This window comes from Ovis canadensis, chromosome 2 (assembly GCF_042477335.2).
Source record: "Ovis canadensis isolate MfBH-ARS-UI-01 breed Bighorn chromosome 2, ARS-UI_OviCan_v2, whole genome shotgun sequence".
NCBI lineage: Eukaryota > Metazoa > Chordata > Mammalia > Artiodactyla > Bovidae > Ovis > Ovis canadensis.
The window spans coordinates 126,306,073-126,325,003 of NC_091246.1; the positions used below are offsets into that span (position 1 = coordinate 126,306,073).

Genomic DNA, 18,931 nt, shown 5'->3' on the forward strand with positions numbered 1-18,931 from the left:
TTTTCTGATTTTGATGGCTATACTGTGGTTATAAAGAAGAATGTCCTTGTTTTTAGGAAAAAGTCACTGAAGTAATATAGGGTAATGGGACAGCATGTCTGCTACATGATCTCAAACAGTTCTGAAAAAAATGTTATATTTATGGGTGTGTTATTATGCTCCATACAATGGATGTATAAATCTATAAATATGCACATGTATACATAGAGGGAGAGAGAGGAGAAATAGCAGGAAAGAGAAAGAAAATAAATATATATGCTTAATGCAGTAAAATTTCAATGAATGGAAAGCTAGGAAATCTTTGTTAGGCAAAGATTACATGGAGTTCTTCATACTATTCTTAAAACACTTCTGTACAACAGAAACTCCTTATTGAGAAAAGAAAGACTGTATAATAACTCCTGGCCTCACTGATCAGCCAAAGTGAAGGGAAGCTGCAACGGACTACAACTGAGCCCTATCTACTTTAAGTATACATTGTTTAATTGATTAAACTTTGAAAAGAGGTAAATTTTTACTAAATTTTAAAGAACAATTTTAAAGTGGTAATTTCTTAGAATAGAAAATAAAAGGAAAAATATTATTCTAAATATGTATCTTGTTGGTAGTATAATCACACAAACAAGAGTTATTTCTTGTGACTCTGAAACAGAACAATTTGACCCAACATCTCTAAGGTGATATGCCATAAGGAACAAAAGGAAGTGCAAACAAAACAAATTCATTTCAGTGATGATATACGTGAGACAGTACTGGCACTGTGATTCTTAGTCTCTTTCGTATATAAAGTTGGACAACCATCAGTTCAGTTCAGTTCAGTCACTCAGTTGTGTACAACTCTTTGTGACCCCATGAACTGCAGCACGCCAGGCCTACCTGTCCATCACCAACTCCTGGAGCCTACTCAAACTCATGTTCATTGAGTCAGTGATGCCATCCAGCCATCTTATCCTCTGTCATCCCCTACTCCTCCCGCCTTCAATCTTTCCCAGCATCAGAGTCTTTTCAAATGAGTCATCTCTTCACATCAGGTGGCCAAAGTATTGGAATTTCAGCTTCAACATCAGTCCTTCCAATGAATACCCAGGACTAATCTCCTTTAGGATGGACTGGGTGGATCTCCTTGCAGTCCAAGGGACTCTCAAGAGTCTTCTCCAACACCAGAGTTCAAAAGCATCAATTCTTCAGTGCTCAGCTTTCTTTATAGTCCAACTCTCACATCCATACAAAACTGCTGGAAAAACCATAGCCTTGACTAGATGGACCTTTGTTGGCAAGGTAATGTCTCTGCTTTTTAATATGCTATCTGGGTTGGTCATCATTTTTCTTTGAAGGAGTAACCATCTTTTAATTTCATGGCTGCAGTCACCATCTGAAGTTATTTTGGAGTCCCCCAAAATAAAGTCTGCCACTGTTTCCACTGTTTCTCCATCTATTTGCCATGAAGTGATGGAACCAGATGCCATGATCTTTGTTTTCTCAGTGTTGAGTTTTAAGCCAACTTTTTCACTTTCCTTTTTCACTTTCATCAAAAGGCTCTGTAGTTCTTCTTCTCTTTCTGCCATAAGGGTGGTGTCATCTGCATATCTGAGGTTATTGATATTTCTCCCAGCAATCTTGATTCCAGCTTGTGCTTCATCCAGCCCAGCATTTCTCATGATGTACTCTGTACATAAGTTAAATAAGCAGGGTGACAATATACAGCCTTGATGTACTCCTTTTCCTATTTGGAACCAGTCTGTTGTTCCATGTCCAGTTCTAACTGTTGCTTCCTGACCTGCATACAGATTTCTCAAGAGGCAGGTCAGGTGATCTGATATTCCCATCTCTTTCAGAATTTTCTGTAGTTTATTGTGATCCACACAGTCAAAGGCTTTGGCATAGACAATAAAGAAGAAACGATAAACAATGTTATATTTTATTATCTTCATTGGTATTGAGAGTTGTAGGTGAAAGAAGATACACATGTGAAACAGAAATAGTTAACTAAAACTCCACAGTCCTGATATCAAATTAGAACAATTAGTGTAATCTCTAGACATATGCTTATCTTTAAAAAAAGGAATATTGAAAGGTTAGAAACAGCCAAATCTAGTAGTAATGAACAACACTCTGGCACCCAAGTTTTGGTCTTAAAAATAGTGCTTTTCACGAAAGAACCAAAGTTCCTTGAACAAATGGCTGAGTCAATGTCTAAGACGGGAACTGTACAGAGTCTAAGGTTTGAAGGCCCCAATGGAAAAGTCATCATCAATTAGAATAATAACTGAAATGGATGGAAAAATGTCAAATACGTCTACATTCATGAGCTAATAAGAATAAGAAAGGATAATAACTCATCCCTCAACACTGAAAAGAGCTAGAAAAAAAATTCATCATTTCAAGAGCCAGCAAATAAAGGAAAAGAATCAACCATTTATCTCAACTTCCCTATGTAAACTATTTCATTGGTTAACCTAGAACTGGTTTTTCTTTAGAAGTATCCTGCTAGTTAAGTGTAAAAGTAATGACAGAATGGGAACATACATTTCAATCCCTAATAAACTAGTGGAGCCATTGAGTATCAGTGGTTACTTAACATCAAACAAGAGAAACAAGCAAAAGTTGTATAACTCCTGATGAAAGAATGCTACACCACCAGGAAATAGATTTGCTGAAAGAAAATCAAACCTGATTGTAATCAAACCTCTATATCCAACTAACTAATGTACAGAAAATTCAGAGAACTGAGGAACACGTTAAACTACTCCACAGGGTTGCCATCTTTAAAATCTAGATAGTGAGAAACTCTCTAGCACAAAGGAATGGTTTCTTCTACATTTATTTGTTACATGGAGGGTAGAAAGAGAGAAAGATGAATGAGAAAATTGATTAAAAAGACATGAATAATGTATGTTATGGACTTGTTAAGGAATATAAGTTATATTTAAAACAAGCAAATTGAAAACACTATGAGACAATTGGCAATTTAAACATGGCTAGCAGTTGATGCTATTAAAGAATTAGTATAATTATTTTCACATCCTAATGACACAGTAATTACATTTAAAATAGTTTTAGATATTCACACAGAGATACTCATAGATGAAATTAAAGACTGCTGGAATTTGCATCAAAATAATATTAGGAGAGGGGTAAGGAAAGAGCATACAGATGAACAGAATGTCCATGCATGGAAATTGCTGAAGGTGGGTGAGGGATACATGAGGGTTAATCACACCACTGTGAACTTTGCACATGCATGAAATTATTCTTAATAAACATTTAAAATAATTTATAACTACTATAGTGGATTAAACTAGTAATTTTGATGAAGTATTCTCTATATTACAAAATTTACATACATATAAAAATTTATAAAAATTTTCAGGTTAAAAGAGTTGCAACTTTTTAATTGGCATGTTTCCTGTGTTCCTAGTCAGCAGTCCTCTTTGTCATCAGTTCAAATAACAATCTCATGTTTTCCATGTGGCAAACCAATACGACAGATTTCTAACATAAGGCCAGAGGACGATTCCTCCAACAGTCGCACATTTAAGACACAATTATCTTTTAATATCTATAGTAAATAAAATACCAAAATATCCTGAAATGAGGCAAAGATACACTTGACTTTTAAGGTTTATTTTTAGGACTGAAACTCAAGTTCACACACATATGTATACATACACATATTATATACATATAGTGTGTGTATATACCCATATATGCATATATAGACACACAGAAACATATATGCTTTTAAAAATGGAAACATGATGGAAGTCTGAAAATAAAAAGAAATTTTAAAAGTGCTATTTTCAGCTCACCTTTATCTGTCTTAAAATGCTAACTAATCATGAACATTTATATTTCTGCTAATGCTTTTGAAAATGAGTTTGATATGTTCAAGGTTTCATAAAATACCTTTAACCAACTTTTGAGTTGCTAAAATTATATGGAGTTAAAAAATACTAGTTAGCACAGAAATTTTGTGTTTTCATCATATTGTTAAAATTTAATCCTTTGTCAGGAATTTTTAACAGAATATGCTTTACAAGTGTGTAGTACTATTAAAATGCAGTCAGATCACAGTCATAGAATCTCTATAAGACTATATTGCTTTATTTAAAACTAATGAAAGAGCCTAATGTGTGTAAGCAACATTGTGAAGCAGAAAGAATACTACATTAGGAAAACAAGTTATAATTCTCACTACCGTTGTCTGTATGGGCAAAGGTAAATCCCATATTTTCTGTAATTTAATTTCTTTTAATAGGGCCATAACATGGGAATAATTGTCTCTACAGACATACTGAACAGTTTTAAAGGAATAAAGATACTTCCTCATCTTGAAAATGGGACACATAACATCAATACTTTACTGTGCTCTTTGAGTGTAGTGCTACAGAAAAGCAGGGATCAATTATAAGCAAATTGAGTTTCTCAAAGACTCACCCTCAGCTGGTAGAACATGACTTTTTCATCCTCAGGAGCAATGAATAAACTGGAAACAGCTAAGGAGAAGAAGGCATCCGTGGTTGACTTGAAAAGCAGACTACATAGTACTAAAGATTAACCTGAATCTCTACCTGATTTCTGAGCAGCTCATCTTCTAAGCAGTAGTTCTCAGAAAGGAGGTCAAAGAGATGTTTGAGGAGTCCAGGGGTCCGGAAACTGAAGCAGCAGAGAAATAAATAGTGCCTCTATAGGGTCAGTGCCTCTAATTAGCACAGGCTCAGAGAAACTCTACTGCTTTCATGCAGTCACAGTAAGAAAGAGAGTCTTATTACATCCTGTGACCTGTGTGTCCTGGAAAAGGCTCAGGAAGGAAAAAGGTATTTTCAGTAACAGTTGAGAAAATTTCTTTTTAAATAAGTGCAGGGATCTTTTGTGAATCAAAATTCCTGCCTGAGTTCAAAATTGATTAATAATATCCTATTAAAATTATTTATTTAATTTGAATGTTTATTTACTTTAAATAGATGCACATATATTTAATTAAATTAGAAAATACATCAGAGTTTCAAATACAAAGTAAAAAGGAAGTTTAAAATAAGTTTATATTTTTAAATTTCATGTCTGTAAATAACAAATACAACATCAGATTGATTAAGGCTATTTAAGTGTAGGAAAGGTTGAAGGCATGGCCTGTCATTCAGTTTCAGGAATTAAGTTATGAACACACACACACACACACACACATATATATATAAATAATATGTAAATTATATGTGTGTATGGTGTATGTGTAATACCTATGCATACATGTACATATACACATACATATGTATTTGTACAAACCTGACAACTGAATTTATTCTTAGAAATTAACCAATTAATATAGACAAATTTATTGTTTTAAAAGGGTATTGATAAGAACTAATTCCTAGTTGAACTAGCACTTTAAATGAAATCTGATGAATTTTTGACTAAAATATTAAAAGGAATTTGGAGAATTTTGAAAGGCATAAATACAGTATTTAAAGAGTATTAACATATGATGGATAAAAAAGTAAACCTAAAGAGAAATGAAAAAGTCAATAAAATAACAGTATGTCCAGTGGTTATTCAGTATTTATCTACAATTGAGAATGATTTTTTTTTTTTAATTTTGAATTTTTTGACACATGTATTGAGTCCTGCCCCCAAGACCTCAGGTGCGAGGCTTTGCACCAAGGCCACAGAAGTGGAGCCCAGAATCAAGGTCACCTCTGAAGCCGACTGAGCCCCTTTGTAACTGTTGCCAAAGGCCCCTGATCACCACTAACAAGCTTCCTGACTCGCATTTAGGCAAAGATGCCCACTCCAGTAAATACTCTTGCACCCCAACCAATCACCTAATGCCAACCTTTTAGCAAGAATTTTCTTTGTCTTGAGACTATAAAAAGTGGCTATTAACGCACGAAATCGGTTGACTCTCCTCGGTCTGTCAGGAGGTTGGCCTGTTGCCTTGCAGTACCCACTTTATCTCTGCTCTTTGTTCTTAACAAACTGACTCCCTTCTGAAATGCTTTATGTCTGGAAATTCTAACCCATGCTCGGACTGCCTCAACAACATGAGAAATATTTTAAAAATTAAGAAAATATGAAGAAAGAGGTTTAACACTTTATCTTTGATTAAAAACAAAGAATAGCTACTTAGCTCTATTTGAAGTGCTCTTCTATGTGTAAGGAAAAAGCAGTTAGAGTTATATTTCCAAAAATGAAGATGTGATTGTCCATTCTCTGCTCGGAGACCTCCATATTTTCATTCTTCAGCTCTACCTGTCCCTCTTCCTGTAAAGCTTTTCCTCATGCACTGGAGTGCTCCACTCCCAAACAAATAATTACTCTTCCTGCAAGTCTTCATATATTCTGTCACAGTATTTGAAATTATTAATTTATACATGCTTTCACTCTATTATAGTGAAATAAATAGATTCTCAAATGAAATAAAAAGATTCTCAAATGCAAAAGCTATGCCTTCTTTATGGTTTTAATCCCAACCCTGACATACATGGGACAAAAAGACAAAAATAATCAATTGATGAGTGACTAAATGGGTGGATGGAAGTTACCACAACAAAGAGCTGGTGATGATAACCCTTCATATTTTTAATCTGAAATTTTACTAATAATGTTCTAAAAGAAAAAATATAGTATGGCATAATTAACATTTTATCACTGTGTTATCACCTACATCCCTCTGTAAACACAAAACAGATACACACACATGCACACAAACACATACAGATATTCCAAGTTAAAATGTAAATTTTTAGTTTAGACTTCACATATTTAAAATTTCATAATTTGTACAGCCCTACAGGGGTAGGACTACCAAGTTTATTAGTGACTGTGACTGATTCAAAACTGTTAAAAAGGGGAAATAAAAGCTCCACCTTAAAAGAACAAATCTGCTGTTTGTTAATGAGAGGGTGAGACCAAATAATCAATAAGGGTCCTCCGAATTATTTTAAAGAATTTTTCCCATGGCATCAAACTCCCATTAAGCCAAACTTTCACTAAGGCTGGGCACTCATGTTTTACAACAGAACAACTTTTTAAAATGACAAGAAACTAATTTTTCAAATGATAGCACAGTTGAATAAATATGAATAAATTCTCTAGACATTCTATAGTAATGTATTTTTTGCTATTTTTTAACTAATTGGAATAAATTATAGTATAGTTTCCATTGGGAAAAACTGTTAAAATGGATCTTCCTTCCTAACATGGATCACCTGAGCTATTCTCATAATTTAGAGTGTGTAGGCAATTTCTGGCACAGAATGTAAGGAAGTAAGTGTAAAGAAACCATTGGGTAATTCTAGCAAATAGCACTAGCTTGAACAAATGCAAAAAAGGAACAATCTTTTATAATCCAATGAGACATGCTTTAAAAGCTTCCAGCGGTTTCCTGAGAAGCACTCAGAGTCATTAAAAAGCAGCCACGTTTTGCCATAAGAGAGAATGGGAAAAGGATTTTCCTGTTGTAATGAGTAAGATGAGGCAACAAAAACAGCCAAATCGACATTGTTTACAGACAATAGAAAGACAACAACCTTTATTTGTATAATGACACTTATATTCAAATTGGCTGGATTCTCACTGCCTTAGCTTTAAAACACAGTTTAACTGTTAAGTATTTTGAAAATTTTCCTAGTGTAGACAAAAAGTATTTTCTGAGCATCTAAAACTTTTTCAAAAACAGAAATTAAAAATTTTTTTTTCAAAAACTCAATCTTCACCATTATGAGTTGGCATCTGAGAATGAATATAGTCTACCAGACTTTAAACATAAATGTTCAAGTATATTTATCCAACTATATCTGTCGAAATGCAGTAAATGTCTTATATGTTTGTGTGCTTTTTATTCACTTTTCAATTGAATACTATGAGTTCAAGGGCTTGTCATCCTGTGGCCTGTATTCATTTAATCCTGTCTCTGAATTATTGCTGACAGTCTCTCTTCCCAGGATGTAGGACACAAATTCCACAAGGTGATACAGGTGAATTAAAGCTGAGACTGATGCCAGCTTTCTGATTGTCAGTCCAGCTCTTCCATCACAAGACTAAAAAGCACGAGATTGGTAAGACCAGAAAGGACTACCAGTTGAGTCCTGAAACTAAATGTCTAGCCTTGTGATTAGTTGTAATCAATCTGAGAAAAGACCTAGTATCCTTGTACTTTACTTAGTCCAGTCCAGTCACCTTAGTTAACCTCTGGTTGGCATTTACTTGATATATAATTTACATACCATAGAGTTCACTCATTTAAAATACACAATTCAGTGGCTTTTAGAATATTTACAAAGTTATGCAACCATCACTATCTAACTACATTTATACAGAACATTTTCATCACCCCAAAAAGAACTCTCAATGGAAGAACAGACGAAAGGAGGGGAAACAGAGGAAGAGAGGGATAGAAAGAAGAAAGGAAAGGACAAGAAGAGGAAAGCTCCACAAAAAGAACTTCATTTAAAAGTGAAAAAAATGCTTACAAAAATAAATATTAAAAAAACCACTGGAAATATAAATTCAATAACATTTTAAAAGTACATTTTTTCACTTTATTCTAGATGACTATATCTTCCCTTTCTTTTTCAAAGTCAGTATTATTATTTAGTCATGGGGTAGGTAAAAGATTCTTGGATTAGAAACTTGTTTTCTAAGACAGAGCACTGGGGTATCTTGGTTTGGTTATATCATTTTGCAAACCATGAAATTTACTTTTATCTGAGAATGGTTGCACTCATTCCATGTTACCTTGAGGAATTTTGAAATAATAAAGGTATTTTTATAACAGGCCATGAGATGTAACTAGGGACTCTCAGCTCCTTAGCATTGTTTCAACTCTATTTCTTACTTATGATAGGGCTGTGACTCTGGGCTTACCACACCTGACATCTACCCTGTTGTTATTTAGTCGCTTAGCCATGTCTGTCTCTTTGTGACTCCATGGACTGTAGCCTGCCAGGCTCCTCTGTTCATGGGATTTTCCAAGCAAAAAGCTGGAATGAGTTGCCATTTCCTTCTCCAGGGGATCTTCCTGACCCGGGGTCAAAACCCATGTCTCCTGCTTGACAGGCAGATTCTTTACCACTGAGTCACCTGGGAAGCCTAGACTTCTACCCTAGACCACTATTTACTTAGCTTAGCTTGCTGCTAATGAAAAAAAGCTGATGATGCCTGTTGAGACTGAAGATTAGTTCTATCTGCTTCAGTTTGTCTATGTCCCTCGTTTCTTGTTTTTTCAGAACTAGCTAGCCAGAGATTTCTGACTTAGATAATGTTCCAGTTGCAAGCAAGACTTGATGGCTACTTGGAATCATGTGACCAAGGCAATCATCTCTGAAAATAAAAGCCCTTTCTTCTTTTTCCTACATAAAGTGAAGTGAAGTCACTCAGTTGTGTCCGACTCTTGCGACCCCAAGGACTATAGCCTGTCTGACTCTTTGTGACCCCATGGACTGTAGCCCACCACATTCTTCTGTCCATGGGATTTTTCAGGCAAGAGTACTGGAATGGGTTGCCATTTCCTTCTCCAGAGGATCTTCCCAACCCAGGGATCGAACCTGGCTGGGTCTCCCGCATGGTAGGCAGACGCTTTACCATCTGAGCCACCAGGGAAGTCTCCCAGCAAAACCTAGGGAGCTGGAAGTTGCTCTTTGGGACATGAGTCCACCTTCAGCCCAGGACTGTCAGCTTCCTCAACAAAGCTGTCTTTCCTTTTACCCAGCACTTGTCTCTCAGGATTGGATTCTCAGGCAACAAGCAACTGAATCTAATGTAGATAACATTTCCTTTTATTCTTATTGTAACTCTCATTTTCAGCACTCAGTTAGAATATACATTCAGGTCTTCATAATCTTAAGCTTTTTAGTCTCATGATGGAACAGATGGATGGCAATCAGAAAACTGGAAAAGTTGCCCCTTTAATTCACCCCTATTTTTTACTTCTTCCCTCTCTTCCAAGGGCATGTTCTATGTTCTTCTATTCTTTCTTCTCCAATTGCAAACACCTTTTTTTCTGATTTGTTCTACACTGACAAAGGATTTAAACAGACATTAACATTTCATTTAACACTTTTCTTTGAAATTTGCTGTGTCAGAAGAATAAGTGTCATATTCTTTAAAATATCATGGGATTCTTCAAAAAGTCAACTTTCAGAAATTATTAATATCATTAAACTTTTCAGTATCTGGGTTGCATTTCACAGACAGATTACATGCAGTCCTGCAGTCTTCTGAGATAAAATTGCTTTATTACTTAGATAAAATAGATTGTATCTGAGATTGTGCTAATTGACCCTGAGAAATACAAACCATAGTAGTCTCCAAGCTATAATCTTTTTTTAAGAAGTCCCTACAATGTGCCCTTTATTTTTGTCTTCAAAATACACAATTTCCTAAGATATACTCCTTATTCTAGCAGAAACTCCAATGGACTATATAAAGGAAACTCTCTGGATCATATTAACCTATACTGAGGAATCTTGGTTATTTGCAAAGTAATTTGGGACTGTGAAAATGAAGCAAATGAACTTTAAGTAAATACTACTAAAAGTCATCTTTAAACACTTCATTCAAACATTTTAAGACTTATCCCACATGGTAACATATATACCCTTGATATAATATTAGTGCATAAAACCAGGAACTATAAATTGTTACAAAGGAGTTATAATATCACCTATTCACTCCATTCAAATCTTATTTTATAATAATAAAACAGTCATGCAAATTAATTCCATTTAAGAAATTATAAATTAGTCTAATTATGTAAATTTTATTTTTTGAGAAGACCAGAACAATTTCTGTCACTGTATGATTAAAAAACTTACGTAGACTAAAACACATAAACTGAAATCATTTTCCTGTCACTAATGCTATTTTAGAATAGAACAAATTATAAGCCCCTGACATATTACAAAACCTCCCTCTAATGATTAATAGTGTTGAGTTCTAAGAGGAATTGCCAAGCTAATGACATATTAAGCTTTTCCAGCTTCAGCATTCTTTTGAACACACTGGGACGGCAAGCATCTTATCTGTCAAATCCTTCACTTGGTTCTTGCTAAATTAAGTTCTAAAAAATACATAAATTACTTTTTTTTTTCCAATGAAGATTACTAAAGTGTTATGATTTGGAATATTGCCTACTGGATAGAATCATACTAATAAGTCATAAAAATGATTTGCCTAATAGTTACATAGCTGTAGTCAATATTCCAATTTAAAAATGTGTTGCTTCTTTGTAAAGAAAACGACAGATAAAGTAGACATATAACAAAAACTTGTCACCAACTAGAAACATATAAAAACTGACCAATAAATAAAAATATTTTCCTTATAAAACACTTAATTTTAATATAGTCAAAAAATTTGGTGTTTAACAAGCAAACTGAAATAGGAGCATCTCTCAACAAATACAATAACTTATATAATATGATTTATCCTCCAATATTCATTTTAATCATAATTAGTGTACGGGGTTAAGGTATAGATCTTTATTAAGTTCTTTAATTTAGAGACAGTGTCAGAAAACCTAAAAGATACTTAAAAGGGATAAACTGACTTCTCTCAAGAAATGCTCTGTCTTTAAAAGTAGTAACAAAGGTATCTTTCAATCATTCAGTCCCTTATTTAAACAATATTTACTATAAACTTACATTGTGAATTATATTATAATACAAGTGAGCAAGATAGAATTAAGCTATGCCTCATGGAATTTATACACCATCAGCAAAGACAGAAATGGGAGAAAATAACTCCCACATAAGGAGAAGAAAAATATAATGATTTATAGGGTATTATGGTGGCTTACTACAAGAAAACCTTAGCTGGTATAAAAAAAAAAAAAATCAAGGGGTCCTTTTTGGAGGAAGTCATGTTTAGACTATAATTTGAAAGATGTAAGTGAAGTTTACCACGCAGAAGGAACAGGGAAAGGTTTGAAGGTGTGCAAACATGGCATTTAAAGAACTGAAAACAGGCCAATAAGGATGAAGAGCGGAGAAAGGTGGAAGCAGTGACAACAGAGAGAGCTGAGGAGATAAGGCCAGGAAGAAACCTGTTTGGTATGTTCAGCCTTGCAATAGGAATCAACTGAAGGTGACTGGGAGATAATAAATCTGTATGTAGATTTACATATTAATATATTCACATTGTTGAAGAAACTTCTAAAAGAAGAGTTAAAAAGCTGTTGCTGTAGCTCAGGCAAAAGATGATGGTAGGGAAATAAAGCTGTCACTAAGAATGGAAGCAAATGAATGCATTATATTTTTCAAAAAATTAATGGATAATATTCAGTGTCTGAAAATAAGGGGGTGTGGAAAGACGAAGTAATCACAGAATTAAAGCTTGAGCAGCAGTACAAGGCCCTGGTATATCTGGAAGAGTGGACTAGTTCTAGGACACTGATACAGGTCTTCCAGCCAAAGAGAAGCTGCTCACCTGACTTCATGCAGTTTTAGATTAACTGCTAATCAAACGTGCTCTTCAAGGAGTGTAAGCCTTTCATGAAAACCAAAAGTTGATCGGAAACCTATCAAAAGATCTCAGAGTGAACGGTGAAAGCATGAAGATTTTGCATTGAAATGTACATTGAAATGTACATCAATAAAAACAAGGAACTTTATACCATTCATTAAAGATGAAAGGGAATAATGTAATATTTAATTGGGCTTTGCCAAGTCGACATTGTTTTTTTTATAAAATTGGGGACACAAATCCTGATCCAACAACATGGCATCACTGTAGAGGAAAGATAAATGATATTCAAGGTGAACTCCAAGAAGTACCAAAAAGCAGATAAAAAATGAGCATAATCTGTTTATAATGCTAACTGAAAATTTTGTGATAGCAATTTGCAAGTATGAAATATTTAAACATAGCATCAATCATCTCTTAACTACAGTTTGCATCTGTTAGATGGCTAAGGAGAGAGTATATATTATCCTGAGATTAAAAAAAAAAAAAAAGCCTCAGGAGGAATATGCTTCCTACTACTGGAGTATTGGAGGAGAATCACTGAATCATGCAAATTTAACATGTTGCACATAAATTGATGTTCTGTCTCAAATCCAGCAGCAATTCATGTTCAAGTCAGCAATCCTCTGATTTGGCTTGCCATAGAAAATTCATAAAAATACTCTAATGAAAGTTGCAGACTTATTAGCCCAAAACTCTGTGAGTGACTAGAAGCAGTAACATAGCACTATCTTGAGTGTTACTAACATTTGAACATACATGTTTTTCTATAAAATAACTGAAAATAGTTCCAAATGTAATCTATAAGACTTGTAGATATAGAAAGATTATATTTAAGATATGATCTATGATTGACCTCTCAGAGAGACTTCAAATTGTATCCAATACTCATAGCAGCATTATTTACAATTGCCAAGAAATATTAATAGAAGCAATCTAAGTTTCCATCAAGAGATAAATGGATAAAGAAGATGTGGTGTACACACACACATATACACACAAACACTGGAATACTACTCAGCCATAAAAAGTATAAAAATTTTGCCATTTGCAGCAACATGGATGGACTTGGAGGGAATTATGCCCAGTGAAATAAATCAGAAAGAGAAATAAAAGTATTATATGATATCATTTACATGTCTGATCGAAAAAATAAAATAAAGTAGTGAATATAACAAAACAGAAGCAGACTCACACATAAAGAGAATAAACCAGTGGTTACCAGTGGAAAGACAGAAGGGGGGCTGTATAGCAGTAGGCTCTTAAAAATATATGCTAAATAATATACATTATGGTCTATATTCATGCATCATACCAAATCATACTGACTAGTTACTGAAATGCTGATTCTGTACAACCCAAAACACTAACTTAGCAATTTTGCAAGTTGCGAAAAACAAAGGACTCCAGAAAATTCCAAAGTTTTACTAGCATTGTAACTATCAGGGATAGAAGAAAAAAAAAAAATCCAACACCTTTTCAACATTAATTTAATGGGTTTGTTTGCAACGAAATATTAAGACTATGGCTTGAAATTTGTTAGGCTTGGGAATAATAAGTTAAAAAAGCTAAATAACCTTATATCTAGGTTTGGAAGTGGAAAGAAACAAGCCAGCTAAAAAGCTAAAAATCTACAGTGTAATTCTGGAAAATACTTTGTTACTATTCGGAAACTTCATAGCTCAGAAGACAGAAAAACCATTCTTTATGCCCTACCACACAGATAGACATACAAGGTTCTATTTCTAGAATAAATAACCAGTCATTATAAAAGCCTGACAAACTAGAGTGCCATTTGCTATTTAAAGTGGGTTCAATTTAATTCCTAAGTGAGAGTTGGGATGGAGAAGAGGTGTACTCTCTACTTTTTTGCATTCCAATACTTCAATAAAGTATTTCATAAGAGTTTATTTTCTTCATCATTGTTTCAATTGTCCCTGAGAAGTGTGAATAAACAGAAAAAAACAGCCCAAACTCTATACAAAAACTAAACAACTCAGATTTTACAAAGGCAAAAAAGTTTTCCCCTGCTGTTGAGGAACAATTATCAGAAAACAATTTACTAAAACTTTGGTGATGACACAATTGAACACTGCAATATTTTTTATGGTTTTAACACTGAAATATTTCATGATGTTTTAATGTAAAAGTTATGTATCATGCTTTAATTTTGGAAAGAATTACATTAAAACAGCAAAAAGCATTCTCAATAAGAAATTTGTTTTGTTTTGAAATGATAAAATAACCTTGGTCCTCTATATTCATTCCTAATTTTTAACACTATTCCTAACATTTCAAATATACAGTGAAATTTTAGGCTGAAATATTTCTAATTTATGCCTTGCATTGTTAAAGCATAACAAGTTGAACAGTAGGGGCTTCCCAGGTGTCACAGTGGCAAACAATCTGCTCGCCAATGGAGGAGACACAAGAGATGCAGGTTCAATCCCTGGGTCAGGAAGATCCCCTGGAGAAGGAAATGGCAACTCACTCCAGTATTCTTGCCTGGAAAAATTCCGTGGACACAGGAGCTTGATGGGTTACAGTCCATTGGACACAACTGGGGACACACACACAAACTACAAGATGAAATGGTAAAGGAATATGATCAAGTTTTTAATTCAGTTTTTTGCTTTACTCTCTTCTATTCAAGGAATCCCCCCATCCTTCTGCTGTTATATGTTAACTGCACTCTGCTTACTTCATTAACTCTTGTTATCTCAGTACTGTAATCTGTCTTCAATGAGAGTGAAAGGAGAGAGTTCTCTGATTCCCGTCATGGTTGCTAAGACCAGAACACTTAACTGTTTTTCTCCAATCCAAGCACATATCTTCAGTATCCAGATCGTAGAAGATAACTGGGGCTTTCTTTTACCAGTTTGAATACTTGACAAAGCTCCTCTGCATCACAACTAAGTAAGCAGTTACTCATCCCAGCTCAAGGCTTCTCCAGCAAGCTGGAACCTGCCATTTCTGAGAATGGTGCATTCTTAATGCAACACCCACCTTTGGTTAAGTGTCCTACCCAAGGCCTGGGGTTTGTTTTCTTCTTTAAAAATTGTTTTTTTATTTTGTATTGGGGTAGGGCTACCCTGATGACTCACAGGCAAAGAACCCCCTGCCAATGCACAAGACACAGGAGACGGGGGTTCTATCCCTGTGTGGGAAGATCCCCTGGAGAAGGAAAGGGCAACGCACTCCAGTATTCTTGCCTGGGAAATCTCATAAACAGAGGAGCTGCAGCCCACGGGGTGACAAAGAGTCGGACACAACTTAAGTGACTGAATGATAATAGCCATTAAACAGCATTGGGACAGTTTCAGGTAAACAGTGAAGGGACTTAGCTATACATGTAGTGTATCCACCCTCCCTCAAACTGCCCTCCCCAGGGCCCATCTTCAGTTGTCACTTCCCAGTGTATCCTTTTATGGATTTTTCATACTTTTTGGTCTATTGAAAGTTCTCTTATTTTCCAATACAATTCTAAATTGAATTCTATATATTTATTTTCTGGTCTATCCAGGGATTTGAGGTTATAACAGGGATATTACTGTGTGTGCTTGGTTTATCACAAGGAATAGAAAATGTGTAATTTTCCTCTCACAATAAAATTTAATATCAAGTGTAAGTTTAAATTATGAAAGGGGATATAAAAACTCTTTCTAATGTTCTCGCTACTCTGGAAACTTACTATTGCTGCTTGCATTAGTGTTATCTTTAGGATACAGAACTAATGTTTTACTTTCTCAAAATGATATTCTCATCTTTTCCAAGTAAACAAAATGAGAGGTTTATCTTGGAATGTTTCTGTATATTGGAAAACATGTAAATAAAACTATAAAACTGAATATGAGGTAGGAGAACAGTCAAGGGATCTGAAATAAATGAAATATGAGGAGGATGAGTGGTACAAAAACGTGGGAGAATAAGAAATATGTAACCCAGCTATCACAGAGCTGTATGTCAGATATTTCCACAAGAAGATGACAGGGAATACTGATGAGGTGTCTGATATTTTTGGATTAAAATTCTTTCATATGAATCTATATCTTCTTCATGAAGTAGAGTATGATGGATAAAATAGTACACAGGGGTTCTAATCCCCTTTCTGTCATTTGATCTTGGGCAAATTTACTTTACTGCTTTCTGCTTCAGATTTTTCATCTGTAACTGAGTTCCCTACCTCAAACTATTCTTATAAGGATTAGACAGGTTCCTTTATACAGACAGCTAAAAACTACACCCAAGTGCTGGACACTGTAATTAATATTATTAATGCTACTGGGGCTGATTTTTAATTCTCAGAAGCTTACAAAACTCAAGAATGGGGGTGGAGGGAAGCCTATAAACTCCAAGCAGGTAGACCTTCAGGTTCATAGTCTTGTTGTTGTTGTTCAATCACTAAGCTGTGTCCAAATCTTTGTGACCCCACGGACTGCAGCACGCCAGACTTCCATGTCCTTCACTACCTCCTGAAGTTTGCTCAAACTCATGTCCATTGAGGCGGTGATGCCATAACAGTCCTAACTAAGTGAAATTTTATATAGGACAAGTTACCTAAAAATATTTTGGGGATGGGCTAACTAAATAATAGATATAAACTTGCTTGAAAAAGTCAAGCAATGGAGGCACAGACATAGAGAACAGACTTGCGGACTAGAGTGGGAAGGAGAGGGACGGACCAAGTGAGAGAGTAACACTGAATCAGCATGAACATTCAGTTCAGTTCAGTCACTCAGTCGTGTCCGACTCTTTGCAAACCCATGAATTGCAGCACGCCAGGCCTCCCTGTCCATCACCAACTCCCAGAGTTCACTCAAACTCATGTCCATCGAGTCGGTGATGACATCCAGCCATCTCATCCTCTGTCGTCCCCTTCTCCTCTCGCCCCCAATTCCTCCCAGCATCAGGGTCTTTTCCAATGAGTCAACTCTTCGCATCAGGTGGCCGAAGTATTGGAGTTTCAGGTTCAACATCAGTCCTTCCATTGAACACCTAGGACTGATCTCCTCTACGATGGACTGGTTGAATATCCTTGCAGTCCAAGGGACTCTCAAGAGTCTTCTCCAACAGCACAGTTCAAAAGCATCAATTCTTCGGCGCTCAGCTTTCTTCATAGTCCAACTCTCACATCCATACGTGGCCACTGGAAAAACCATAGCCTTGACTAGATGGATCTTTGTTGGCAAAGTAATGTCTCTGCTTTTGAATACACTATCTAGGTCGGTCATAACTTTCCTTCCAAGGAGTAAGCATCTTTTAATTTCATGGCTGCAAATACCACATGTTAAATAGACAGACAGTGGGAATTTGCTGTATGACACAGGGAGCTCAAACCTGGTGCTCTGTGACCACCTACAGGGGTGGGATGGGGTGAGAAGTGGAAGGGAGGGTCAAGAAGGAGGGGACATGTGTATACCTATGGCGGATTCATGTTGATGTATGGCAGAAACTAACACAATATTGTAAAGCAACTGTCCTCCAATTAAAAATAATTTTTTTTTTTAAGTGAAACTTTCCACTGAAAGTAGAGCTCTGTTGGCTCAGATGGTAAAGAATCAGCCAGCAATACAGGAGACCCATGTTCAGTCTCTGGGTTGGGAAGATCCCCTGGGGAAGGGAATGGTTACCCATTCCAGCATTCTTGCCTGGTGAATCCCATGGACAGAGGAACCTAGCAGGCTACAGTCCATGGGGTTGCAAACATGACTTAGCAACTAACACTTTCAATGAGAAGATCATGAAAAAGACCTGTGGTGACACTCATATATTTTGGGCTTCCCAGGTAATGCTAGTGGTAAAGAACTTGCCTGCCAATGCAGGAGATGTAAGAGTTGTGGATTCAATCAATCCACAGGTAGGGAAGATCCCCTGGAGGATGGCATGGCAACCCACTCCAGCATTCTTGCCTAGAGAATCTCATGGAAAGAAGAGCCTGATGGGTTATAGTCCATAGGGTGGCAAAGAGTCGGACATGACTGAAGTGACCTAGCACACGTTTTACTGAAATGTTTACTTTTCTATTATAATTTTTGGTATCTATATTTTCTTATAAATAATTAACAAAGAAATGTATTTCTAGTATATATTTTACTAGAATATATTCAAGACTATTTTTAAGAAAGAAGCTCTGCTCACTTTATAGTCATTAGCAAGTAAAATGTTTGAATTTGAACTATTCTTAAATAGCAAAATATTTATACATCATCTCAGTCAGGATTAGCAAACAATTTTATTGATGAATCAAAGTAAACAATGCTATTTAAGCAATTAGCAATACTTTGAAAAACAAAAACAAAAAAACAAAAAACCTCCACAGAAGTATCAAATGATTTTCTTTGATAAACATTTTATAATTATTATTATGAGACAGTAATTAAATTGCTTTATCACTTGCAAGAAAAATAGTCAAAAGATGATGTGAGAGTTTTAATTGCCCCATCACATCATCCAGTATATGTTAATGGAATGC

At 35.3% G+C, this 18,931-nt stretch overlaps 1 protein-coding gene across 16 annotated transcripts in view; it reads right to left on the bottom strand.

Annotated features, from left to right (window-relative positions):
- GULP1 (GULP PTB domain containing engulfment adaptor 1) overlaps positions 1–18,931 on the bottom strand; it is a 329,862-nt gene that overhangs the window by 168,663 nt on the left and 142,268 nt on the right. For 2 of the 16 annotated variants that reach the window (XM_069577014.1, XM_069577018.1), the window contains exon 3: positions 4,438–4,496. The exons of the other annotated variants lie outside the window; for them this stretch is intronic. The gene's annotated coding sequence lies outside the window, so the exon portion shown is untranslated. The remainder of the gene's footprint in view (positions 1–4,437; positions 4,497–18,931) is intronic. 16 annotated transcript variants of the gene reach the window in all.